The sequence below is a fragment of the Arabidopsis thaliana genome, chromosome 2 (assembly GCF_000001735.4).
Source record: "Arabidopsis thaliana chromosome 2, partial sequence".
Lineage (NCBI taxonomy): Eukaryota > Viridiplantae > Streptophyta > Magnoliopsida > Brassicales > Brassicaceae > Arabidopsis > Arabidopsis thaliana.
In genome coordinates this window covers 3,746,887-3,757,718 of record NC_003071.7, presented here as the reverse complement: position 1 = coordinate 3,757,718, position 10,832 = coordinate 3,746,887, and the positions used below count along the sequence as shown (strand labels likewise).

General features: G+C 39.5%; 2 pseudogenes across 2 annotated transcripts; one reads left to right on the top strand and one right to left on the bottom strand.

Moving 5' to 3' along the window:
• Window positions 1–510: 510 nt before the first annotated feature.
• On the bottom strand, window positions 511–4,323 carry AT2G09910 (annotated as a pseudogene; the record flags this gene model as incomplete). Its single annotated transcript has 7 exons — window positions 511–747; window positions 859–1,350; window positions 1,808–1,987; window positions 2,017–2,472; window positions 2,547–3,190; window positions 3,298–3,372; window positions 3,450–4,323.
• Window positions 4,324–5,781: 1,458 nt separating this feature from the next.
• Window positions 5,782–6,377, top strand: AT2G09900 (annotated as a pseudogene; the record flags this gene model as incomplete). The annotated part of the gene is made up of 2 exons: window positions 5,782–5,807; window positions 5,876–6,377.
• Between the last annotated feature and the right edge of the window lie 4,455 nt (window positions 6,378–10,832).

The window sequence follows — 10,832 nt, the reverse complement described above, 5'->3', positions numbered from 1 at the left end:
TCTGCCGAACAAATGCTCTACGGGGAGTAAGCCGAGCCCAGCATCTCGCCCTCCAAATAATATGCTGAGTCCGTCTCACTTATTCTTGAAACAGAGCCCAGAACTCCCTCTTTAAAACATGCATAGGCCTGCTGGACATAAGCCGAGAGACGTCTCGCGTCCAGCACACGCTGAATATTGTCTCTCAAAAGCCGAGCCCAGTCTCGCACCTAACATCTAATCCGAACTTAGACAGAAAAAATTGCGTTACTCCAAAAAGAACTCAAAAGCCGACCTCAAAGGTCGCACGGGAAACAAGCCAATTCATAAAAGTTGTATTATATTAATCAACGACCAAACAAGATCGGGAGCTATTACAAAGAATAAATTAGAGAATTAAACAAGGTCGGCAGCCATAACAAAGGCGTTTATTCGAAAACAAAAAGACAAAAGGAAAAACGATCTGAAAAGCCACTAAGGATCATCTTCTATCATCCTGGCATCCAGCAGAGCTACCGGCCAGATAGGACATCAGATCGCCCTGTCAGAAACAACGCGATTATCCTGAAGGAGGCGATCTGGCATGGGCCACATTAGCTGCAGACCAACCTTCTCCCAATCCTCTGAGCGAATCTCCAGTGCCCTAATCGTCTGTTCGACCTCATCCAGACGAATGACGACCCTTCTTCGCTTCTTCTTCAGCTTAGCAATCAGAGTTTCGAGCTCCTCGAGACGAAAATCCACTCTTCGTTTCTTGGTTCGGAAGTACTACAGCTCGCGGCATTGATCCTGATGTAGAAATCTGACCTGGGAAACCAAAGCAACGAAAATCTTAAAAATCATCCCAAAATCGAAGACACGAATCAAAGTAATCCTTACCTGGTTGACGAAGTTCTGACACTCGTTGGTATCAGCATCAGTAGCACCTGGCCCAAGATAGAATAGAGAAGGCGTCCTGGGAATGAAGTCCCCATCAGCAATGATTGTTGGATTCTTCTCCTTTGAGGCGGCAGCAGCATCTCGAGCACAATCCTCACAGTACGACAAAATGATGTCCGGCATCGGAGCCAGAAGCTGAAAACCATTCTTGAGCCAATGGCGAGGATGCGACTCCAGCATAGCCATTTTTCGGGCAATATCAGACTTTCGTTCATCATAATACCTCAACATCTCGCGGTATTCCTTATGCCTTGATTCAACACATGATAAACACCCCTCAGCTTCACGTCTTGCCTCCGAGCTCGCCTGGAATAGAAGAGTCCAGGGAACTCGAAGGTTATTGAAGAACGGCATCCCACGTTCAATCGCCTCAGCGTTCGAGAAAGTCGGAACATTTTTGCCAACAGAAGAAGAAGATCCAGCACTCTCCATCTTGCAAACAAAAGGAGGAAAGGCCGATAAAACAATTGGTGATCAACAGAGAAGTATTTATAGGGGCAAATACAGAAATCGAATTGGGAATTTGCTTAAATGCGGTCTGGAAATTCTCGTTTTCCTTTCCCAAGAAAGACTAATATTTGCATTTTCTCCAAAACTGGGAAAATGGAAATTTACTTGATTAACAGGTTGACTTCCCCTAATTTCCTTTTCCAAAAATGCCAAAGCTCATAAATGGAAAACATAGAGAAAATACTATTTTGCCTCGGAAACAGGAAAAATGGAAAATCATCGAAAATAGAGTTTAAAATTAAAATCCGCCCCGAAAGTGGGTCCACGGTTAAACATGAGTTTTGAGATCCCCCCGAAAGTTGGGTCCACGATCAATGTATCAAAATAAATTACAAGGACGACCGATTCAGGTCGTCTGGTTCGTTTCTTCAACGCTTACACGTCGAATATCGCTTCCGCTAACGAGGTCGACATTTGAGCTGTGATGGTCCGCCACAGGAGCAATTTGGGAGGCTTGCCTCAAAAAACCGAGCTGATCCGGGGACATGTTCAGGTCATCATCCCCGAGCTCGATGACGTTCAAGGCATTAACTTCGTCAGTCGCCCTTTTGGTTAACTCCTTAAGGCCGTTGAGTTCAGAATGCCCACTATCTCCTCAGCGCCTTTGGCTTGATTCTCAACATCCACCTTTGGCCCGACAAGGTCCTCTTGCTCCTTGAGATAAGCCTTCACTTTATCAAGACGAGCTTGGGCTTTCTTTGTAGTACGGGCGACCTTAGCAACTAGGTCATTCCGCAGCCTGTTGCATTCCTTCTCCCCGTGCTCTTTCACAGCAACCAACGCGACCTGAAGATCGCTGATCTCTTTCTGAAGATCAGCTTCTCGACCATTGAGCCTCTTGACCTCGTCGTTCAACGAGCTCATTTCCGCCTTATGAATCTCGGCAGCATCCCTCAATGCAGCCATTTCCTTCATGTCTTTGGCGTAGATGGCTTTGGCCTGGTCTGCGCATTTCTTCAGGTTATCGAAGGCCTCTCTGTCGGCGAGCTTCAGCTTCAACTTGCGATCGTATGTCGCAATCAGATCATTGGCCAGGGCGGCGGTCTGGAAAAAGAGTTACGGTTAAAGCTAAAATACAAAGATATTAAGCCACAGGAAGACATGTAACTAGCACGTACCTCAAGTGATGATCTGGCAAACTTTTGATATCCCTCTTTCAGAACCAGGTCGTCAAGATTAGGGAAATCCTTCGTCCCAGGGAGCATCAAGTTACGCCAAAGATGACTGGCGGCCTCCTGATCTCTCACAAGGAATTTCGCACCAGAATACTTAAACGAAAACTGGTCAGAATTAAGAGTTTCACCTCGCGACAGGCGAAACGTCTTCGGAGCAGCAACTTCATCTAAACCGGCTTCAGAGGCCGACCTCTTCTTGGATTGGTTAGCCACTCCTTTCCCTTTCTCTTCACGGGACCTCCTGGAAGTCTCGAGCTCCTCAACGGTTTCATCCTTGTCTTGATCAACGATAACTAGGCCCGTGTTGACCTCTTCGCCTGCTGGCACGGCGGCATAAACGGCGATGGAGCGGTCGCTGGTAACATTTTGAATTTCAGGCTCGACGACCTGAACGGATTGACTTTGATCGCACTCGGCGATCTCTTGAGCTGGAACGACGTCGGCCCCTTCAAGACGCGTCCTATCTTGAGAATCTGGATTGACCGTCTCATGGGAGACCTGATCAACACCGGAAGGGCCAGCACTAACGGGAGGATTCGACGTAGCCGCCTCTCCGTCTAGAGGATGAGTCTCCTCTTCGATGGGAGCTGAGGAGGCGGCATATTCAAAAGCCCGGCAGCAAAGCTAATAAAGGGCTTCCTGACCTTCCCCTTTATCCTGTTGACGCGCGACCTCGTGATGTCTTTCCACGCACGACGTTGAGCTTGGAAGATTGCCTCTAAAACTCCCTCGAACTCCATGGGAAACTCCGGGCTAGGCCTGTACCGATCTGCAACAAAAGAAAAGGCTATGAGAATCTAATCGGGATCGACATGTCTTTACCCTATCTATTTAAAAGAAGTCTACCAGGAAACTCCGTCCACATCCTTTTCCTCCACGAGAACGGACGCTCATACGACTCGAGGTCGACCCTGATGTAGAAGTAATATTCTTCCCAGTTCTTGAAATTACTGACTTTGGGACCGGGAAGAAAGTTGTACTTTGGGCGGTTATTCACCACCCAATAGCCAGGCGACCTGATAGCTTTCAACGTTGTCATTTCCTCGAAACAACGAACGTTTACCAGATAACCTTCTTCAGCGCCGAAGGTCAGAGCAACAACGAAATTGCAGATCGCCACCGGAGTGAGCTGGGAGAACGCCATACGACGGCGATTTAGAAAGGAGATGATCAGAGACGGAATGGGAAACCAAAGATGACACTGTCTGAAGTAGGCTTCATACATACAGACATATCCTCGAGGGGGATTCCAAGGACGCTCATCTTCTCCGAGAATCATGTAAGTGAGTGGGCGATCTCCGGAGCCGCACAAGGTAAATACTTCCGCGACTGACTCGGTTGTTGAAAGGGTCTTTTTTACGGTGATCTCGGTGTTCCAATGAACAATTGGGTCGAGGTCAAATTCGACATAATCCTCATGAAGTAATCTCGCATTAACTTCAGCCTCTGTATACTGCGGATGCGTGTTGTAAGCATCCTCCAGGTCGATGAGTGGGTCGAACTGAGCTAAAAAATCCACCGAATCTTCAGGAGCAGCGGGATGTCCACCGGAACCTTCCCGATCTGGCTCATCAAGCAACGTCGGAATTTCGATCCGATTCGATCGACTAGATTGAGCTTCGTCACTTGGATTCCCGGTTAACCGAGAGTTTCGGCGAACTAACGACGCTTCGCTCTCGGAGGAAGAAGAGGACGGAGAAACAAGAACAGCCTTACCCATTGCCGGAAAAATCGATAAAGAATCGAGAATACAAAATAATTCGTAGAGGAGAGAGCGAAAGCTACCTTTGATTCTTCTTGCAAGCGGCAGAAAATGATTTCCCGAGGGTTTGGTCGAATATAAATAGAGACGAATGGGCGGCAAGCCTACGAGGTCATCATTAAACCTACGGGACGCTTCGGTTCTTGAGCTTCACGCGCGCGTACAGATGCGACGATTTGACACGTGTCAAATACGTTCGAAATACGAATCGATTCGGAGATCTAATGATTAATTCACGTCTTCCAAGATTTAAATCAAATATTCAATTTCTAAGTTCGGAAATTTCGAATTAGGCAACTCGGATTCTCCGGACTGGGGGGGGACTAATTGTTGGTGCAGGAATTAGCACCTCCGACAATACCAATTTAAACCGAGGAATAATGTGAATAAAATCGAGAAGTCGATTGAACCGGGGTATCCCGGTTAGCCTGTTAATGGGCCTAAGTCATGAGCTCGCCCGAAGACTTAAGTCGACAATCAAGATCGCCATAACCAACTTCTTAGGTCGTGTAAAGGGAAAACTTCCATTTAAGAGAAGAGGATCTTATGAAGAATAGAAGTAATGAAGATTTAGACCTAGGATAATTAGAAGTTTATCATATTTTGGTATATTCGACCCATTGTATAAATAGAGGGGTCAAACCCCCCATTGAGACCATTTTTAACCTAATACAAGAGACTACTATTACAGAGCAAACCCTAGCTTTTTGTTCAAGCAACTTAGTTCTTTTCCTTTGATTATTTGTGAGCTAAGAGAGGAGTGAATTTGTCTAAATCCCTTAGTACAAATTCATTGTTTGATTACAGAATCAACAATTACCATTAGAGCTTCATTTGATATACTCTGTGTAGATGGGATCTTATCTCAGTATGCATAGCTTGGGACTTACCTTTAGCATTCTATTAAAGCTTAATCATTTTTTGAGAGATCCCCTGTTACTGAAGCCTATTCTGTAAGGGACCATCTTTGTCTCTTGACCTTTTACCTTAGCCAAATGAGTTCATTGATGATGCATTGTTTGATTCACGTTCCAGAACTAATGAATGTTAAAGGGATTGGTAGATTTGAAAACATGTGTGGGTCGAGCATATGAGTCGGATTGATTGATAATGAGGCATGGCTAACGTCTTTAAGTAGAATTTGATCTTGCAGCTTAGAACTTTCAACTTGGACATTGATTTCATCTGGTCTATCTGGTTCTTTGGCTCTGAATCCCCGCTTTCAAACCTTACTTCCAGCTTGTTCTTGATTGTTTGCTTGAGGGCAAGCAAAGACTAAGTTTGGGGGAGTTGATAAATGTGTATTTTGCATGTTTTGAGCATCCATTTGTCATCACTTTAGCATCATATCATCACTGATTATACCATTTCACATCATTTGTCATAACTTTGCATGTTTAGGATAGTTTTGCATGCATGTTGCATATTTGCGTTGATTTCAGGTGATTTGGAGCTGTTGACGAGCTATCTGGAAGAAGCGGATCTGATCATGATAAACCACTCGACCCAGAGGTCGAGTAGGAGCTTCAAGATCTCAAGAGACCACTCGACCCCCAGGTCGAGTAGAGGACATCACCACTTCACTTCACCACTCGACCACGAGGTCGAGTGCCCTCATCTCCATCACTCGATCACATCACTCGACCATGAGGTCGAGTGTCTTCACCTCCATCATCAGACAACCACTCGACCTCGTCAATCAACCTGGAAGTCGAGTATCTCCTGACAAACACTTGATCACTTCACTCGACCACGAGGTCGAGTGTCTTCACCTTCATTGCCAGACCACTACTCGACCTCATTGCTCTACTTGGAAGTCGAGTATCACCATCACACCACTCGACTGCATACTAGATGACAAGCTTCAGAGCCTTCTTCATTCCGCACTCAACCAGACACTCGAGCACAGGAAAGGAAAGAAGACTCCAGCTACTCACTCGACCTCCCACTCGACCACATGGGTCGAGTACAGTTCTTTATCCGTCCCAATACTTCGTCGTTTTGAGTATTAGGGTTTCGGGATATTTGGCTATAAGTAGCATGTACTTCACATTTTCGCAAAAAGAAGTTTTTACCTAGTTTTATTCCGCAGACCTTGTGTTCTAGTCTTTTTGTAATCCGGATTTCTCTTTATCTATTCAGTATTCAGTATTCAGCTTTTGTCTTGATTTCGTTTACTGTTGTTCATTCTGTTATCATCCTGTTGTTACACTGTTGTTATCATGTTTTCAACTTGTTCAACGTTTATGCTTTCTGTTATGATGTTTGAGTAGTGAATAGATTTCTGAGGATGGGTTAGAGTAGTGTAGAATTCTGAGTATGCTAGGTGATTGAGTATTGATTGATAGATCCCTTCTGGATTAGTTGTTCTTAATGCCTATTGCTTTCTGATCAACTGGAATTTGAGCCCAGACATTTTATGCTCCCAAAAGGTATTCGATGAAATGTCTGAACCACTAATTCCAGAGATTCGTGACCCTGTACCAAGGTATTGGTTGCAGGGAGCGTTTTGGCTTTAACTTGTTGATTCGTCATGCCTGTTAGGTAGCTCTCGTCAATGGTGATTGAGTCTGGGACTAGGTTAACTTGAGGGTCTCTGTTGCGGTGGCACTTAGATTTGGTTAATGAACTTGTTGTCTAGGGTTAATTTATTGAGCATGTCAATCACCTGTAAACTTAGAAAACGAAGCTACTCGATTACCCCATCCTCGGGAATTCTTTATCTGATTGAATTCTTTGTTTACTCTACTGTTGTTTACTGCATCTTGTCATCTGTTGTTTAATTTCTACATTTCTTTACTGTTACACGACCTGATACTCGACCACCCAGTTGTCTGGCAACAGACTGTGCAGTCGAGTATCCCTGTTTTATTTTTTGTCTGTTACTCGACCTGTCACTCGACCTCACCCAATGCTCTGCAAAGAGCTGTGTTGGTCGAGTGTTTTACTGTTTCTGTTTGATTTTCTGTTTTCTGCATGTTCACTTAGAACTGCTAAAACACACCAAAACCTGTTATTGTTTGGCTTGACTTAGTGACTTCTGATCACATCTTGATTGTTAGCATCACACCCATTTGGATTGACAACCAAAAATACTACAACGACATGATTGGTGTTTTAGGATAATTGACCAAAAACCTATTATCAAGGATCTTTAAATATTAAGTTCATTTCTTTTCAACTCAATGTCATTGTCTTTTACAAAACATAATCATATATATTTGGACTCTTTAGATTTAAAACCCTACACAAGCATTATCTTTCAATATCCTTTCTATTATATTAAAAGAATTTTCTTTTTGGAAATCTATGCACACCTTTTAAAGTTTCTTTTTGGATACATATCAAAGTCACATCATTACTTTTATGACTTAAAAAATAACAATACATATATAACTGTTAAAATTTAACCTTTATTTAATGTAATATATATATATAAGATTTCGGTCTATTATAATTATATTGTGCTTTTATACATATTTTGTGGAATAATTCTGTTCTTTAATTGAGTAGATAAAAATATTGACTTTTATATTGAATTCAATTTATTTACATATCTTCCTGTCTCAATGAAATATATTGTTGACAACTTTAACAAAATTTGACAACTCATCCAAGAGATATGACAACTTATGTCATATTTTGTTCCTTTCAAAATTAATTACTTTTTGCAAGTAACCATAAAAAGCATTATAACTTACCATCGATATTCCAAATTCGACTGACAAGATTTGTATGGCATATAAATTATTGTAATAATTTAAATTATTTTGTAAAAGTAATATACACTAAAATATTCTAAGCTATACGCCTACACATATCCTAACCCATAAAAAAAAAGTAACCTCCTCCCTTCTTTATATCCATTACTTACCTTCTTCATCTTTCTTCTGACCTATTAACTTGAAAAAAAATAAAAACATGTTGAGAGATGATAGAGGTGGTTATTACAAAGGAATATCATACCTCTCTCAAATTTCTGAAAATGTTTTGTAGATGCTTATGGTGTTGTCGTGCGAGTTGGGAATATAACAAGACCAGATTATGTTCCTCAATATTCCGAAAACCTCGACTTTCTCAATTTCTCGAGTTTGAGCTTAAAAATACTTGGTTAGTATTTCCGACTATATAGTTCGACATATTTTTGGTTATATATTTTAATGTAGAAACATAGTAAGCATTGTTATCTTTATAGGTGGCTTAATTTATAGAACTTAGATGTTAGAGAGAAATAATTAAGATATTCTTATTAGGGGAAAAACTCTTACATGTGTTGCAAGTGGATATACTTGTGATTTGTTTGTGCGTTTGTGGAGGGAACTTGGTCTACACCTTGGTTATCAGTGGACCTTCGGTATGAATCCTATAACATGCGTGCTTCGATTTTGGAACGTTGCTGATCATGAAGGTAAATTTAACTCTCTTCTCATCATATGTTTTTTTTATAGCTAATGCATATAATAAAAACATAAATATTTTAGGTCGTCAATGTCTAATCACACATAATGGTGCTTCAAGAATTACATTCAATTAAAGTTACCCAGAGATTAACATGGATCGCATCACGTAAGAACGTTTATATTTTCATTATCTCTTAACTGTTTAGTGTATTATAAATAATTTTATTCTTGGCTATTTATTTCCTTCTTTTTTTGCTACTGTTTCAGGACTCAATTCCTTGAACGAATGCAACGAGCTGAAATAGGTGAAGTTGTTGATGAGAACGGAAAACATCAATACCAGACTTGTTTCCATCGTTTTTATAAAATCTTCTCTATTATATTTAAAACAGGTACTATTAAGACTTTGTATATGTTTTTTTTTCATTTCCTATGCATTATTTTTGTTAAACATTAATTTTGATTATGCTTCGTTTTAGTTAATGCTTACTAAATCAGCTGGAGTTCCGTAATCTTAGATAAAATTATAACTTTTTTTTGATATTGGCCACTTATTAGGTTATTTGGATTTAAATTATTTAGATATTTTTTTGATTTTAAAATAATGTATTTGAAATGGAACTTTTGAAATCAAATGTAAACTAAAATATGTGTTAGATATGAATGTATTAAACAAAGAAAATAAATATGCAAAACTTAGAATTTATTAAAATATTTGTCCAACGAAATATGTCATTAAAACGTTAGAGAATCTTCTAAGTTGGAAACATCAATTATTTCAACGATGAGTTTCTTAATCAAGCATCTCATAAGTTGTGTTACAATTTGCATAATAATAGAGTAGATAAACTAAACTAGAATATACATTTCGTATGTTGTGCCATATAGAATTATATTATAGATATTTTTGTTAACAATACATTTTCATATATATTGTTTCCTAATTTTTAGCATTGTTATGTTTATCATTTTATTTGGTTTCTGAAACATTTAGCCTTTCTACTGAAACCAAATCAATATTCTTTGTTTTTATTCGTCGATTACAATGAAGAAAAGAAAGGATAATGATGAAAATGATGTAGATCAACAACAAAAAAAATCAGAAAACTTCAAAACGAACAAGACGTTTGTTCGATAAAACCAACTTTCCTTCGCATAATAAAACATTTGGATCGATCTTACAAAAAGGAGTCAGACTCCTCATACTCATGTGTCCTTACCCTTATACTCGGGAAATAATAATGGGAGTTCCTCACCCATTACCCCTATTAATTCGATGAATTCAACTCTTACAGGTAGTATGCTCATATATCCTCATCATTACTTCTTTCGACTTTATTTTGATTCATATATGTTTGAACTCCAAATGAGACAGAGTAATTTATAATATACCAAACACAAGAGGAAATATAGTCAATCGATCTAATAGCTCAGAAGTGATTAATCCAACTTTTACAAGAGCTGCCGCAAAAATAGGAAATCAGGTTAGTAACTTATATATTATTCGATATACAATATTATCATCTAAATTTTAAATATAAAAAAATTATTTTTTATATGTTATGTGTTGATATTTATATTTTCTTTGCAGGAAATTTATCCAATACTAAAAGAATATCATCATTACTTCGAGAGAAGACCAATGATGAAGCAACGAACAATTATGATATTGTTAACAAAACACATGTTCGAAGGTTGTCTGCTGTTAAAAGAATGGCCAGAAAAAGATCAATCTCATCAGGTTATAAAGTTATATGTATTAGATACAATACATTTTAGTTAATATTTTTATTTATCTTCATTTGATTGTTGTTTTTCTCAGTAAGATCACCAGACTTCTTAACTCCTAATCAAACTACCCCAAACTTAAATATATTGATTGGGGTAGATGACTCTGGAAATGTCTTATAGGATATAACAAATATATCGGGAGGTTCTAGGAGAGGATCCAAGTTCTATACCATTTGATTAATGTCGAATAAGAAGAAAAAAGTATCAAATGGGCAACGTTCGATTCATATTTGAAAATTAGCTATTTATATTATGTTTTACTATGTTTGCCTAATT